Here is a 17150-nt window from a genome sequence, read left to right as displayed (position 1 = left end):
AGTAGTAGGACAATTCTTAGGATAAAATTAGCAAACAAGAGTACATAATCCATATTTAGTAGTAAATCACTCTTGCTTCTGGAACCTCAATAACCTGATGGATGCTCTGCCGTCTAATGCACAAGGCATACCCCATTTGGATTGAGTTTGGACTGAATGTGATTATACCTCCTACTCTGTATTCTTTGTAAGTAGAATGCATTTTCGAAGGTTCTTTACATCATATTACAGCAAACCACACAGTCCTGCATTTTGAGTATGCAACTTTACTGGGAAAGCCATGCCTCAGATCTTCGAAGGAATGATCACATTTGCCTTGGTTGCTTGACTACCTTCTGCCTTCCTAAAAAAAAACTCCCATGCACAATTAGATAATCAACGCTTCTTATTCTTGTTTTCAAGGATACTATAGTACAGCGCTGATATTTGCAAAGCCTGTTTAAACGGCTGAACTCAAGGGTTGGCATTGGACAAATACCGACTCTGCCACTGAGGCCAAAATGAACATGCATTGCAAGACGCGAGCTAGAGTTGTAGACGCGAGCTAGAGTTGTCTTTGCAGCTGATTAATAAAATAATATACTGTGATATTTGCGCCATAACAAAGTTCCATCAGAAGCAGATTGGAGTTTACAATTGCTTTAGGCTCTGTGCAAATTAGCACTTCATTGTATATTAATGAACTGCTAATTAGTCTCTGCGTCCAATTTCTATGCAATTGCATAAATGTGCCAAGCCCTGTGTTGTTATGTGATTGTAAACACAACTTATGACCACGTTTTTCTAACCATTAGAACATGATGATACTACAAAACTGTTATTCGGCAAATTTATATCAGATTGTATTGTTTTTTCGTGGCGTCAACGTAAAATGGATTAAGCAAAGCACGAAACGGTACTCTCGCGTCTTAATGGCCATCCTATTTAATTATTTGTCTGCTTTAATACTGGAATGCAGCGCATTCGTTGTAGATCTCAGCAGTTATGGTACACATTTTCTAAGACTGCACTGTTCTTTGTTTATGGACGTTTTAAAAGAAAAGCACACCAGGATGAAACATGAAGGCACACATAATGGAACGTTATTGAAAACCTCTTGAAGCAAAGAACGTGATTCTTTAAAAAATAACATCACCTGAAAATCCACAGTAAAATATGATATGTCCCTCCAGGGTATCTTAACAGATAACAAAAGGTACTCGGTAGATAAGATTAAAGGCAAAGCAAAGCATGAGTCAAAAAGAAGAGACATGACATCAATATTACATGAAAGACACTATATGGACGCAGTTGAAAAGTCTCAAAATGCTTATCCACTGATAATGTCACCAAGAAAATGGCCCCTAGATGTGACATTTCCGGAAAAATGCACCCTCCAGACAAACGTTTTTTCCCCTAATATTCTAGTATTGGAGGTACTACTAAATCATTTGGGTAAAGAATTTTAGGGGTCAGGAAAAAAAAAGTCACCTACCTGCTGACTTTTTCACGGTGGCATTATCACATGGAACCATACGTTGCTGTTCAGCTCAGAGATCCAGGGGGCAGCAGAGGACTGGGCCACACTTAGCCCAACAAGCCTGACCGAAAGAAGCTTCTCAAAGTTCCATGGTCTTTCTCTCTAGCATCCCCTGAAGTTTATTCCAATTCAGCAAACATTATTATTTTTCTGATGGTCAACAGTCTGAAGCTAGGGTTGAAGTGCATTTTGATTCCATGATCTTTTTAAGGAAGGTCTCCACAGGGTACAGTACATTAAGCCTAATTTCGAGAAAATCCAGATAAGGTCTTGTGCAGTATAACCTGGAGCGTTCCAACCGACAGATGGAATTACCAAAAACTATCCCTGACCCAAATAACCAGAAAGATTCAAAGAATATGGCAAAATAACTTTATTATCAGCTCAAATATTATAGGGAAATCTGGTGAACAAACAGATTGCAGCTCACTCACTCTCAACTACAATCTAATTACACAAAGACTTTATACGTCGATGTATGTCAGCTATGACGTCATTCTATGTGGCAAACAGTAAAAACCTACCAAAAGGAAGGATTGGTTGAGGGAACATATATACCTATACTTCACTTAGGTGTTAGTAACATAATTGGTCACCCCTTATCTGGTAGGCACACTTTGAACTACCTCTAAGTATAATACGGATTAATAGCAGAATAACAGCAGCGGATCGGCCCATGCAAGAACATATAGTGCACTGCTGCATAGGCCCTCATTATTGGTTGGCATTCTCTCCAAACCATGTACATTCAGCTCGTTAGCAGCATATAAGCAAAACAAAACCCTTGTGTGGGGAATACTGTCAGACAACTGCCCACTTCATCAATTAGCCTACCATATCTCATCAGTTAGGCCCTAAACCAAGGATTCTTTTGTGTAGTTGACCTTGCTGACTGTTCTCTTCCTTTGTATTTTTTTCATCTGAAGCTTCATGGATACGCCTTGTTTTATGGTCTTGTACCACCTTGAGGAGACCTCCATTTTCTCAATGTTGACCTTTTATTTAGTGCTATTTAATTCAATTACATTTGGTGCTATTACTCCTTTTGGCCTCTGGAGACTTGGTTGCTCCGTCTGGCATATGCTTTCTGCATCTTTGATTGTTCAATACTAGGCACATGCAAATGTTCACTCATTTACTTAATCTAAGAGAAATATGTTGTGCATATGTAGCTTATCCTCTTGGACTCCCCTTGTACCTTGCACTTAACTCTTGATGTGCCATATCCCTGATCCTAAGCCAAACAGATATTCTTTGTTGTTCGCACAAAACTGTTTTCCAGTGCCTGTCAGCTGTGCAGCCATGGTCTCTCTCTTCAAAGTTTCTTTCTTATTATTTATTCAAATTCAACGTCCATCTTTTACTCATGGCCGCTTTAGCCATGTTATATTTTCTACTGTAGCAAGCATACTGTAGCATATGTCTCATCTACCTTTGTTTTTCTGCCTATATACATCTACTAATTCTCTTCTCCCTTCTTAGTGTATATGATTTCTTTATATTGCATAAATGTTTACTTTGTTACTTCAGTTACATCTTCATTCTTTAAGCATTCACAAATCATTTCAGTGTGTCCTTGTGTCTTCCCTTTAGACATCACTTTACTCTTGTCTGATTTCACTTATGTCCAATGGTGCTTCAGACATCCTTCCACCATTTACGAATTCCCCCAGAGCATCCGATCTTTATTTTACTTGTGCTTTAAAAAGCACGTGCAGCGCACTCGGCGACTGCTTCTCCCGGCAAGCCCCACTGCTTCCTGACTCCCTGTGCCCGCCTCCCGCACCACCCCCGTGACCGGATTGGTGCCTGGAAGCACCCAGCAACAGAGGCCCTAATGACCCTGCTGGCTCGCCGCACCCGCGCCATTTATAAATTCCCCTGGCGTGGTGAGTAGGCCCAGGCCCCCAGCCCCCCAGAGCATCCGATCTTTATTTTACTTGTGCTTTAAAAAGCACGTGCAGCGCACTCGGCGACTGCTTCTCCCGGCAAGCCCCACTGCTTCCTGACTCCCTGTGCCCGCCTCCCGCACCACCCCCGCGACCGGATTGGTGCCTGGAAGCACCCAGCAACAGAGGCCCTAATGACCCTGCTGGCTCGCCGCACCCGCGCCATTTACGAATTCCCCTGGCGTGGTGAGTAGGCCCAGGCCCCCAGCCCCCCAGAGCATCCGATCTTTATTTTACTTGTGCTTTAAAAAGCACGTGCAGCGCACTCGGCGACTGCTTCTCCCGGCAAGCCCCACTGCTTCCTGACTCCCTGTGCCCGCCTCCCGCACCACCCCCGCGACCGGATTGGTGCCTGGAAGCACCCAGCAACAGAGGCCCTAATGACCCTGCTGGCTCGCCGCACCCGCGCCATTTACGAATTCCCCTGGCGTGGTGAGTAGGCCCAGGCCCCCAGCCCCCCAGAGCATCCGATCTTTATTTTACTTGTGCTTTAAAAAGCACGTGCAGCGCACTCGGCGACTGCTTCTCCCGGCAAGCCCCACTGCTTCCTGACTCCCTGTGCCCGCCTCCCGCACCACCCCCGCGACCGGAATGGTGCCTGGAAGCACCCAGCAACAGAGGCCCTAATGACCCTGCTGGCTCGCCGCACCCGCGCCATTTACGAATTCCCCTGGCGTGGTGAGTAGGCCCAGGCCCCCAGCCCCCCAGAGCATCCGATCTTTATTTTACTTGTGCTTTAAAAAGCACGTGCAGCGCACTCGGCGACTGCTTCTCCCGGCAAGCCCCACTGCTTCCTGACTCCCTGTGCCCGCCTCCCGCACCACCCCCGCGACCGGATTGGTGCCTGGAAGCACCCAGCAACAGAGGCACTAATGACCCTGCTGGCTCGCCGCACCCGCGCCATTTACGAATTCCCCTGGCGTGGTGAGTAGGCCCAGGCCCCCAGCCCCCCAGAGCATCCGATCTTTATTTTACTTGTGCTTTAAAAAGCACGTGCAGCGCACTCGGCGACTGCTTCTCCCGGCAAGCCCCACTGCTTCCTGACTCCCTGTGCCCGCCTCCCGCACCACCCCCGTGACCGGATTGGTGCCTGGAAGCACCCAGCAACAGAGGCCCTAATGACCCTGCTGGCTCGCCGCACCCGCGCCATTTACGAATTCCCCTGGCGTGGTGAGTAGGCCCAGGCCCCCAGCCCCCCAGAGCATCCGATCTTTATTTTACTTGTGCTTTAAAAAGCACGTGCAGCGCACTCGGCGACTGCTTCTCCCGGCAAGCCCCACTGCTTCCTGACTCCCTGTGCCCGCCTCCCGCACCACCCCCGCGACCGGATTGGTGCTCTGCGCGGCCATAAGGAACACTCCAGGGCAGCCCCCTGCCCGGCAGCCCCTGCGGCTAAGGGCCCCAAGGCCAAGGGCGGCTCCGACAGAGGCGGCTCCAAGATGTGTCAGCAGGTGTCCGCAGGGGAAGCCAATGAAGCCAGCAACTAACAGACACCACCAAAACCGTGAGTGTGGTATGGGTAGGGGAGTAGAGCAATCACTCCACTCCAGAAAGCCCATGCCACTCTATCTTACCCCCAAATAACATTGATTGCCATAAAGTTAGCATGTCCACCCCTAGACGGAATTGTGAAAGTTAGCATGCCCACTCCTAGACGGAATTGTGAAAGTTAGCATGCCCACTCTTAGATAGAACTGTGAAAGTTAGCATGTCCACCCCTAGACGGAATTGTGAAAGTTAGCATGCCCACTCTTAGATAGAACTGTGAAAGTTAGCATGTCCACCCCTAGACGGAATTGTGAAAGTTAGCATGCCCACTCCTAGACGGAATTGTGAAAGTTAGCATGTCCACTCTTAGATAGAACTGTGAAAGTTAGCATGTCCACTCTTAGATAGAACTGTGAAAGTTAGCATGTCCACCCCTAGACGGAATTGTGAAAGTTAGCATGCCCACTCTTAGATAGAACTGTGAAAGTTAGCATGTCCACCCCTAGACGGAATTGGGAAAGTTAGCATGCCCACTCTTAGATAGAACTGTGAAAGTTAGCATGCCCACTCCTAGACGGAATTGTGAAAGTTAGCATGTCCACTCTTAGATAGAACTGTGAAAGTTAGCATGTCCACTCTTAGATAGAACTGTGAAAGTTAGCATGCCCACTCTTAGATGGAATTGTGAAAGTTAGCATGTCCACCCCTAGACGGAATTGTGAAAGTTAGCATGTCCACTCTTAGATGGAATTGTGAAAGTTAGCATGTGAAAGTTGCACTTAGAAAGTGTGCCCTACAGCCTCTCCGTCAAGCTTAGAAATGTGCCCAATAGCCTCTCTGGCAAATGGAATTTAGAAGTGCGCCCAAGATCCTCTGTGAAAGTTGCATTTAGAAGTGTGCCCAATAGCCTCTCCGTGAATCTTAGAAATGTGCCCAATAGCCTATCTGGTAAATGAATTTAGAAGTGTGCCCAAGATCCTCTGTGAAAGATGCATTTAGAAGTGTGCCCAATAGCCACTCTGTGAAAATTGCATTTAGTAGTGTGCCCAATAGACACTCTGGAAAGCTACATTTAGAAATGTACCCAATAGACACTCTGGAAAGTTCCATTAGAAGTGTGCCCAATAACCCCGCTGTGAATTTAGTAGTGTTCCCAATAATCACTCTGTGAAAGTTGCTTTTAGAAGTTCCTAATAGCCTCGCTGGAAAACTGAATTTGGAAGTATTCCCAATAGCCTCGCTGGAAAATGGATTCTAATAGTGCGCCCAGTAGCCCCTCTGTGGAAAATTGGATTTAGATATAGGCCCAATATCCTCTGTGAAAGCTGCATTTAGAAGTGTACCCATTAGCCACGCTGTGAAAGCTGCATTTAGAAGTGCTACCAATAGCATCTGTGAAAGTTGATTATAGAAGTGTATCCAATAGACACTCTGGAAAGTCGCATTTAGAAGTTTGCCCAATAGCCTCTCTGGAAAATTGAATTTAGAAATGTGCCCAGTAGACGCTCTGTGAAAATTGCATTTAGAAGTGTACCCAATAGCCTCTGCGAGAGTTACACTTAGAAGTGTGCCCAGTAGCCTCACTGATAAATTGAATTTAGAAATGTTCCCAATAGCCTCTGTATGGAAAATTGTACTTAGAAGTTCGCCCGGTAGCCTCCCTGGGAAAGTTGATTTTAGATGTTTGCACATTGAAAGAGCATATAACCACTCTTACCACACCCCACGCTTACCCTCCCCTTTACATCACCACTCAACTAGAACACAGTGATACTATGACACCATTCGGTATAACTGTTCTCATACGAACATCCGCCGCTTACTCCACATCATTCTTTGTAAACACTGCCGGTCTCACACCCCCGGCCAGGCGTTTTCCTCAGGCCTAACGCAGCCACATCCGTTCCGGATAAATCCTGCCTGAACGAACACATTCTCCTGATCTCTCAACCACCACACCTACCAATAAGAATCAGCTATCACATGTGTACCGCACGAGCTGCACACATATCCGGTGCACACATGCACCTTTTGACTCTCCCTACTCTCTCTACTGATCTGAACTTCGGTTCCCAAGGGCGTTCAACCTACCAGCGCCTTCAGACCATACCAATGGTATATAAGGCGCTATATAAGTGCAAAATAACAATAACAATAACAATGTCAATGTGATGGTACATTTGACATGGTTGTCTCAGTGCATAATGTCTCTTGGATCTTCAATGCAGTATTGGGATGATACCTGCTTTCATACACAATGTCTTCCTGTTATTCTTCTATATGACATAGGTGAGCGGGCGGGCATTAGAGATGACGTGTTCATCTGTCTCCCTAACAGTCTGTAGATATTCTTTTTGATTGCTCCGAAGCCATCTTGAAGTGGGTCTTCCAATCCAACTGAGTGACTCCAAAGTCCTGAGTAAACATCAACCAAATACCTTGTGGGTGCTTGTAGACTGTTTATTCACATGTACATTACAATTATTTCCTGAAGGATCAGCAGAGTCCACCGTTCCATCATACATTCACAGCCTCATGCTTGTTAAGTTCTGGGCAATGCACCAGTCTCAATTTGGACATGTTGATGACACATTGAGGAGGTGGGATCAGGGAGAGGAGTGATTGGCAACCCCTCAATCTGCTCATGGTTTCTGTGATTGATATTAGGAGTGCCCAGGAAATCAGCAGCAAGACCCAGGCTACATTTAATACAAGAGATCTTTTTGTGGGCAAATACAACTTAAATATTTCAGGTAGTGTGGGACATGTACCTTGGGGCACTTTTGTGTTGGGAAAGGGCAGGTTTTACAGTGGACAATACAATTCTGGCTTGAGACACTGTTGTGGTTACAAGACAAAACTTTTCTATGACATGTTTATGGACACAACAAAAACATTACACCAGATTTTACAGCAAATTGAAATTGACATGAACATTTTATAAGGGTATCCTGCAAATGGAAAATCACTTTCCTGAACACAATTTGGAACTGACATGGTAATTTTGAGTACCCTTTAACCAGGTAATAATGACTATGCTGATTACATTGGTTTGCAGTTAAAGAACATGTATCACACGTTGTATTCAATCTCTGATCAGTCTGGAAACCAGTATTCCAAGTTTCAAATCTGGGGCAACACTGGAATGGCACTATGGGACTATTAAATACCGACATGTGTATTGTAATTAATTCTACCATCTGCATTGTGGGCGTGTGCTCGCCTGAGCTTTTTAAAATGTTTAAATAAATGGAATGATGGTAGACCGACCTCATGAAAATGTTTGGGGCTAATCCATACATCTTTTCCTATGGTCACAACACAACAAATGCATAGATATGTGTACCCTGGGCTGCACACCACCTACAGGCACAGTCCGCTTCTGTCATATTTAGTTGGAATGTGACAGCAGAGGAGGGCCCAATGTCATACCTGGAAGGAGGAGGCCAAACATCCCTCTGCCATGGTCAGCCTAAATAACTGACCAGGGCTTGATGGAACCGCACTGCACTTTTGTTAGGCCCTGCAGCTGGTGGCAGCAATCATCATACCAGTAGAGTATAGTTCTGCTGCAGATCATAACAAAGGAGACAGGAAACCCAGCAATCTTTCATATGTACCTGTGTCAACCTGAAGCAAGCTCCCACCTTTCAGTATCTATGACAGTGACCTGCCATGTCTGGGTCTACTGTTGCAGTAGGCCACCCCACTAGGGGTCCTGATTCATGAAGCACATCATCTGAAGACTTCACAAGAAGTAAGAAAGAAGAACTCATCCTTGGACCCTGACTGAAGGTACAGACTGCCTTACAGCTTCTGCCAGTGAAGGAAGGCCAGGACACTAGGGGTCCCCATTCATGAGGTAAGGGAATGCGGTTTGCAGAGGAGAGAAAGACTCATCTATCTGCAGCTTCAAGGGAGACCTGCTACTTTAGCAGAAACCACACAGGGAGGACAATTAACCAGAGATACTCTTTGATCTCAATAGATAGAAAGATGGGTGGGACTTAGTACCAAGGGAGTGAGCCCAGAGCCTTTTATGTTGACAGAAGCGTTAAACCGTATTGATTCTGGGACATTCCTTGTTCCTGTTTCACATCTTTACATTTTCCTGTTGCAAAGCCCTCTCGTTATAACTTCACAGATATAGAAAATTGTTGGTATGGACCACAGTATTGGTTCACTAATGTAAGCTTATTTTACACCAATCACTGTGGCCCACTTGGCTTTAAAAGAGGGCAGAGGCACTCTGTAAGCACATCATCTGAAGACTTCACAAGAAGTAAGAAAGAAGAACTCTCATCCTTGGACACTGGCTGAAGGTACAGTCTGTCTTACAGCTTCTGCCAGTGAAAGAAGGCCAGGACATTCAAAGAGGGCAGCAAGATACCTCCCCTTACCGTCTTCCAGGTAACAGAGGGAGAAAATAACTCAGAGGACCACCCAGTTGCTCCAGAGCCGGTACCCAGTCAGCACACAGCATGTCTGCTAGGCTCCACAGCAAGCTTCCTGGATGGGAGTGCCAGAAGGTCTCTGAACCCGAAACAAAGGAAAAGGCATTCCCAAGCTTAGGGCCAACCGCCTTAAAGGATGACACAAGCTCAGTGAAGAATCCTCGAAAAGTGCATCGACAAGCATCTAATGTTGTGCTATTTAAAAGACATTTCAAGCAAGTTGAGTCCCTCGATCCAAGAACGAATGCAATGCTGACTGCCGCCAGGCAGCAGCCGCTGAAAGAAACCTCAGACGTCTCGACCAGTGCTTCAGAATCACGGATCAGCACTGAGACATTGATTCCTGAACCCAAGTTGCTGTGTAGGTCAGCCTGTGGACATTCGTCAAGCTTTGTTCACTGAATCATCTTGCTGTCTGATGCCCACAGCCGACTCCCATCTTGAACTCTGTTACAGAAGCCTTCAAAGTGCCCTGAAACCAACTTGACCCTGTCGAGCACCAAGAACATCTAAAGCCAATGGTAAATTTTAGTTTTGTCTCCCTGGTCCTAACCAGAAGGTACCTAGAGACATTTTAAGACCCCTTTTGGTCTTTTTTCTTGAATCCAAAAAGCCTTAACAAACTTTTGTGGTTATTAACCATACCAACCACCCTCCTGTCAGTATCAAGAGTGCATCACTTCTTCTTTTGTAGAAACTGACTGTTCTCTGCATTGCTTTACACATTTACAGGGTAGGCTGTAGTAGTAGTGTTATTAGATTGCCTGCTGTAATAAAAATAAAGTAGATATTTTTATACAACCTTGACTGGACACTTCTTTTATCATTGGGTCATCATTTTATTTTCGCTGTGTTGCAACTAACCAACGATCCATGACCATTAGAGGAGATAAGCCTGCCGTTCCATCCACGTTACCAACATTGGACAAGGAGATTTATTCTTTTAATTGTATGCTTGTTTATTCCAATCTGCTCTTATCCATACTGGTGTATTAGAGGTGTGGGGCTGATTGATGGCTTTGAAACCAATATTCACCCCTGGACCACTGAAACCCCACTATTTGATTTGTCACATTGGTAGAAGTAAGGGCAGCTGGGGAAGGTGCCCCAGGGGACGGGCTAGGCCCTCTGTACCTGAGTGAAGCAGACCTGCCAGAAGGCCTAGTGGCAGATGGCAAGGACGATGGGATGAGTAGTGTTTCTGACCAACTACCCCTAGGGAGGTAAGATTTGTTTCTGAACACTCCAGACTGCCGCCATGTCAGGGACTTGTGTGGCATTCCTCAGGTCCCTGGCATGTGCACAGACTCTGAGTGGCCCTGTAATTGTTTCAGCAGTTAAACAATGTAGTGGCTATGAAGATCCTGTTGGAGGAAAGGAGACTAGGGCCAGAGGAACAAAAACAGTGAGACAAGGTCACCATAGAGCTGCGTAAACTGACACTCAAACTGAAAAAGGAGGCCAACAGATCCACCTCTAGCAAGGCCAGAATTAGTGTTTCAAGTCATGGTGCACAGGCCAAGCCCCTGCACTACATCCCCAAAGATTGTGTACTGGTGTATGAAGTGTGGAAGGACATTTCTGATTGGTTAGAAGGACCTGAGCTTGCTTTTCAGCTACCAGATGTGGAGTATGTAGTGTCGGGTGCAGCCCTGTCGAGTTGCTTACTGACACAGCGGACTGATGCAATTCTTCATTTAACTAACGAGGAAAGGCCTGTTTATGAGAACATGAAGGCAGCCCTTCTCTGGAAGTTCTGCAAAACCCCAAAACCCACAGCTCTAGTTTAGCTGTGCATTCTGAAAAGCACTGGGACACCTGTGTTCTCACAACCCAAGGGTTGTTTTGTGTGTAAGGAGCTTGGCCATAGAAAAGGGGGTCCTGCTTGCAAGGGCTTACTCAAGCAAGCCACAGAGAATGCTGGACTCCTAGAGGATGCCATCATTAGTGTGGGCCTCCTAGAGGACGACTTCCCACTAAGCTAAGGAATGGCTGAATGTGGACTGGTTGTACCGAGCAGGAAAGGTACCACATCTCCAGTAGAGGTCCCAGTTCCCAACAATACTCAACTGTTCTTAGAACAAGTGTTTATCAATGAACACAAAACTCCTGCGTTCGGATACACCGCTGCTAGCATCACTGCTGTCACCCAGCAGTGGGTACAGCCAGGGCAGTATATTTCTGGGCCTGATGGTAAAGGCAATGGGTTTGACAGAGTAAGTGCCCCTTGACCATAGTAGGGTTCAGTTGGCAGGGTGAAACTACCCAGAGCTGTCTAGGGGGAAAAGACTCACTCCCTGTCAACAGTACAACAGTATATATATCACAAATATTGCAATAATGCCAGTAAGCCTGCAGTTGTGATGCATTATAACCATGAATGGTTAGTACATGAGGGATTTGCTAGATATTCTACTGTCTAAGTTGCTAGATCCAGATCTTTCAATTTTGCTAGTATAGGAGCATTAGTCTTTTCCACTTGGTGGGTAACTAGTGAAGATCACACTGGTTAGCATTTCCCAGAGGCACAGACCTGCGATAGCTCTTCAGGGTGGAAATGAGTTACATTAACTTTAGTTAATGCCTAGACCTTCTTCCTGACTCCTGTAAGCCATTCTGTTTTTATGGTCCCGGTGGAGTAATGATGGACATTGGAAGATTGTTTTTGGTTTGAAGAAAAATACTTTATTCTGTTGTTTTTTTAGACCATTTATCTGTCTAAATATTATGTAGAATACTGTGAAGAGAGTTTCATACGTACAAGTGAGAAATGCTTTATATACCATCACGCTTCATTTGCGGATTTATTTTCTAAAGAAAATCTTCCATTTCAGGCATTAAACAGTCCTGAGAATTGTACTCATGATCAGATATCAGAATTATCTGCATTTAGGTCCAACACACCTCTTGTCACCACATATTTCTTTTCACAGGCCCAGATTCATGGAAATAATTGTGTCGAAAATCAGGGATTTGCATGCCAATCTGAGCGCAAATCCCTGTTCAGTGATTCATGGACCCGAATGTGCTGGACTTTTGCAGGACTTGCATGGATTCCATGCAGGCTCGGCACGTCTCTGCAAGTGGACGAGCACCTTGCGCGAGATTCCAAACAGAGTGTGGGTCGGGCCTATGCAGCAACACAAATAGGGGGTGGGCGTGTTGAGGGACGGTCCATGGCCAAGCAATCGCACACCCATACCAACACAAATACAACCATGTACACAAGAATTTGATCTTGGAACGTCGTGAAAAATCACACACAAACCCCAGGACCCATACACCACATGATAGCAGACATAAAGTCCAAAGGCCCATAGGAAACAATGAGCATGTAAAACGCAGATCATATGCGGGACAGTACGAGCAATCGCAGGGGTGCACACAAGTTACGAGCACTTGTAACTTGCATACCCTCTGTAAATTACGATCAGCACCACTCAATTTATGATCAGCACCACTCAACTTATGATCAGCATCACTCAACCTATGATCAGCATCACTCAACTTGCATGCCCACTGTAAGTTATGATCAGCACCTGTAACTTACGTTCACGTAACGTACAGAGGGCTTGCAAGTTGAGTGATGCTGATGTTAAGTTGAGTGATGCTGATCGTAAATTGAGTGAAGCTGATCATAAGTTGAGTGGTGCTGATCATACGTTGAGTGATGCTGATCGTGAGTTGAGTGGTGCTGATCATAAGTTGAGTGATGCTGATCGTAAGTTGAGTGGTGCTGATCGTAATTTGAGTGATGCTGATCGTAAATTGAGTGGTGCAGATCGTAACTTAGATGCAGCAAATTAATGGGCGATGGCATGCAGTTCTCAGAGACGCTGGATGGTGGGGTAAAGATAGGTGCAAAGGTTTTTTGGTTTGCGGGGGGCGTGTTGTGGGCGTTCTGGCTGTAGCATGTGTAGCTGGTCACTTTCCATGAACAATTCCTTCAATATGCAGAGTACGCAGAAAAATCTTCTGCACGCGGGCTCACACAGTCATTTTCGGTGGGCAGGATCTACGGGATCGATGCGCCTTTTTCCATGAATCAGGACCACAGTCTCTAATACAGTAGCATGATGAGAACCTTAATTAACCAGATCTTGGGATCTTTACTAGAAGGATTCGACCAGTCAAGGATCTCTGTTTTTTTTTTAAATTGTTGACAACTTGCCCATATGACTTTATAGTGGGTGTAATAGAAGAATTATGCCCTAGAGCATTCATGTTTTGACCTATTTCATCAAATACAGTTGGTTCCATCTCCGAGCCGCTGAATATTTTTGCAAGGCAACTCCTTTCCCTGCCCACCATTGCAGTGGTCGAAGGGAGGGGGAACAGTCGGGAGCAATGTTCCTCTACTTTAATTTGTTACTGTTAACACCTCCACTACTTTTGGCAACCATGTTCACCATTCTGGAACTCTTCTTTGTGTAGTTAAACCACACTTAACCACTTGACCACCGGATATCAGCTACAGCTAAAGTGACAGCTGAATTGGATGTCAACCAGCACGACTGCAACCCTTGAAAAATGTGTCCAGGTTGCTCCCTCGTTTCCTACTGTGTCTGCCGCCGGAGTAAAACTTCCACTCCTTTTCTGGTACACTTCTACCACCATTGTTGATGAAGCTCAACGTGAACACAAACTGGTCATTAGAAATGCACTGTCCCACCCTCTAAAGCCAATCCCAAACCCCAGAGCTGCTCTGGCTCTACTTAACAGAAGTCCAAGCCACACTGCTAAATTAGCATCATCATTGTCCAAATTCAACAGACTGAAATTCAATGTCATTTTAATCCACTGGTGTATTCAGGGATTACCATAAAAGACAGCGCTTATTTTTACAAGACCGCCCTTAAGAACTGAAAGTGCAAGTAATCTCGCAGCACACTTCCGTTGTCCAGGTGACTAATGTGAACAATGTGATTTCACAAGTGGGATCAGCTCTGTGTAGAGGGAGAAGCAAAACCTCGACTTTCGCAAGTACGGAAGAGGAAGCTATTATTAACAGTGTAGCAGCACCTCATGAGCACGGCATCGCATCGCGCCAGGGGATGTAGCAAAGAACTATTGTCATTGAATTCTGACTTAGAAGAATAACATCGTTAGTCGAATTTCGTAAAATAGTTGCAGCACAAAATAGCAAATATGTATATTCTTGTTTTGTTTTTAACAGTTAAAATTAAGGTTTTCGTATGCATTTAATATGTATTCCCTATCACTTTCCATCCTCTTCCTTCCTTCCTTCCTTCCTTCCTTCCTTCCTTCCTTCCTTCCTTCCTTCCTTCCTTCCTTCCTTCCTTCCTTCCTTCCTTCCTTCCTTCCTTCCTTCCTTCCTTCCTTCCTTCCTTCCTTCCTTCCTTCCTTCCTTCCTTCCTTCCTTCCTTCCTTCCTTCCTTCCTTCCTTCCTTCCTTCCTTCCTTCCTTCCTTCCTTCCTTCCTTCCTTCCTCCCTCCCTCCCTCCCTCCCTCCCTCCCTTCCTTCCTTCCTTCCTTTCCTTCCCTCCTTTTCCTTCCTCCTCCCTCCCTCCCCCCCTCCCTCCCTTCCTTCCTTCCTTCCTTCCTTCCTTCCTTCCTTCCTTCCTTCCCTATACATCTGCCTTATTATATCAGTCAGCCCCCCCAGAGAGATGCTTCTGCCAACCCCACACAGTTAATGCTGAATTATTAGCCATGCATTAGAGGAGGGAATGTGCAAGTCCCAAGGCCGCTTAATGTATCGTCTCTAGCCAAAGCTGTGCATTCACTGTAGCAATATTTCCCTTTCACCGTCCGTCTTCAGGACCAGAGCAGCAGGGCTTTATTTTATCTCTCCTTTTCCCCATTTCGCTAGGGTATTTAAAACGTGATCTTGACAATGGTTCAGTTCATATGCATATTGGAAACTGCTTGAGGGACTTCTCGGTGCCGAATGGGCAGCTAATGTTGCAGATTAACTTGACTCTTGAGTGTGAACTGTCAGCTATAGCCTTCGGCTAGGGAAAGAGATTTTGAAAACTACCAGGAAATTGTGAGGCCTAATCTTTCTGCGGTGTTGGCTTGCTGTATAATCCACCTAATAGGAATCTGCTTCCCATTCTGACCGAGGCAAGTGTGCAGTTAAGTGATTCGAACATTTTGATTGGTATTAAAAAAAAAAATCTCTGGTTCAGTGGAGCGCCAACAAAAAGCTTAGACATTGTTGTCTAGTACAGGATACAGACGGGCGAGGCTCCACGTTGTGAAATGAAAGAGTTCTTGTTTTCCATTCTGAATTAATAGAATTTTGGGCTAGTTCCAACCATGACTATGGGCCTCATTACGAGCTTGGAGGTAACCATGCCCTTAATAAGGGCATGGCTGCCTCCAAACTCGGGTTCGAGTCTGGGTACCCTGAATGGGGAATTACCGGGCCATTCTGACCTTGGAGGGCCGGCATTTCCCCATTCAGGGAACCCGGACCCGGACCATCCCCATTCCCATTCTAGGCCCCATAGGACTCAATGGGAATGGGGATGATGCTATCAAGGGGGCCGTTATTTACGGGCCCGTTGTTAGCATGCTGGTCTCCTCGCGGGACCCGCAGAGGACGTCTGGTCTGACCAGACGTCCAGAGCGGGTCCCACGAGGGAACCTCGTAATGAGGCGGAATGGGTTTAATTGCATCGCCACCTTTACCGGCGCCGTTAAACCCATTCTGCCAGGGTCGTAATGAGGCCCTATGTCTGACTGCCTCTAGGCTAAGCATTGCAACCCATGCAAGTTCCTTATTGCTTAACGGCCCCATCTTCTCCTGAATTAGCTTTAAATACTGAAAAGAGTCTCCTTGTGGCAGTAGGTGGAAACAAACTGAATCCTTATGCATAATTTCTTTTTCGTACGCGGTCTCACTTCAACATACATTATTTCTTGCATCAGAAAAAAAGGCTCTGCATAAATCAGAGGAAAGTTCTACCAGAACACATTGGGCCTCATTACACGGTAGGCTATTAGCGCCATGGCTACCCCCTTATTGCATTCTGGGTCCGTGTTCCCCGAATAGGGACTTACCAGGTCGTTCCAACCCTGGAGGACCCGGTAAGTCCCCATTCTGGGAACCATTCCCCATTCCCATTTGAGCCCCCATAGGGCTCAATGGGAATGGGGAAGGAGCTAATAACGGTACCGCAATTTGCGGTACCGTTATTAGCTCTGAAGTCCCTTAGCGGGTCCCTTCCATAACGCCTGGTAAAACGAGGCGTTAGGGGAGGGACCCGCTAAGGGACCTCGTAGTAGGGGGGTAAGGGATTACCAGCAGCGGTGCCCTTACCAGTTCCGGTAATCTCTTACCGCCTACCGTGTAATGAGGCCCATTGTGTTTGAATGATTATGTCATGTTGGCATCCAGTATTAAGTGTGTAGATATGTATTGCATAACACTGCATTTTAAGGATGCCTCTCCCAAATATTAGTGTTGAATAACACATGGCATTCATGGATAAAGCATTGGATGTTTTAGGGGTGTTCACAGTTCACACTAACAGACTAAGCAGCTCTGAATACATATGTTGATATGTTGAATCTTTTGCGAATATGAATTTTGACTCTGCTAAGGCTCACCCTCTGATTTAACAACCCCTATTAAACAAACACACACCACAATTCTAGGACAAGAAGCAGGGCATTTTTGGAGGTAAGAATCAATTGTAGTGAAAGGAAAAATTACTATGAAACATAGTCCCCTGATGTTATGCTGGGGAAGTCACCTATAATGTCAAACATT

This window comes from Ambystoma mexicanum, chromosome 7q (assembly GCF_040938575.1).
Source record: "Ambystoma mexicanum isolate Mex_15411 chromosome 7q, UKY_AmexF1_1, whole genome shotgun sequence".
In the NCBI taxonomy this organism is placed as follows: Eukaryota; Metazoa; Chordata; class Amphibia; order Caudata; family Ambystomatidae; genus Ambystoma; species Ambystoma mexicanum.
This window is presented reverse-complemented; position numbering follows the sequence as displayed.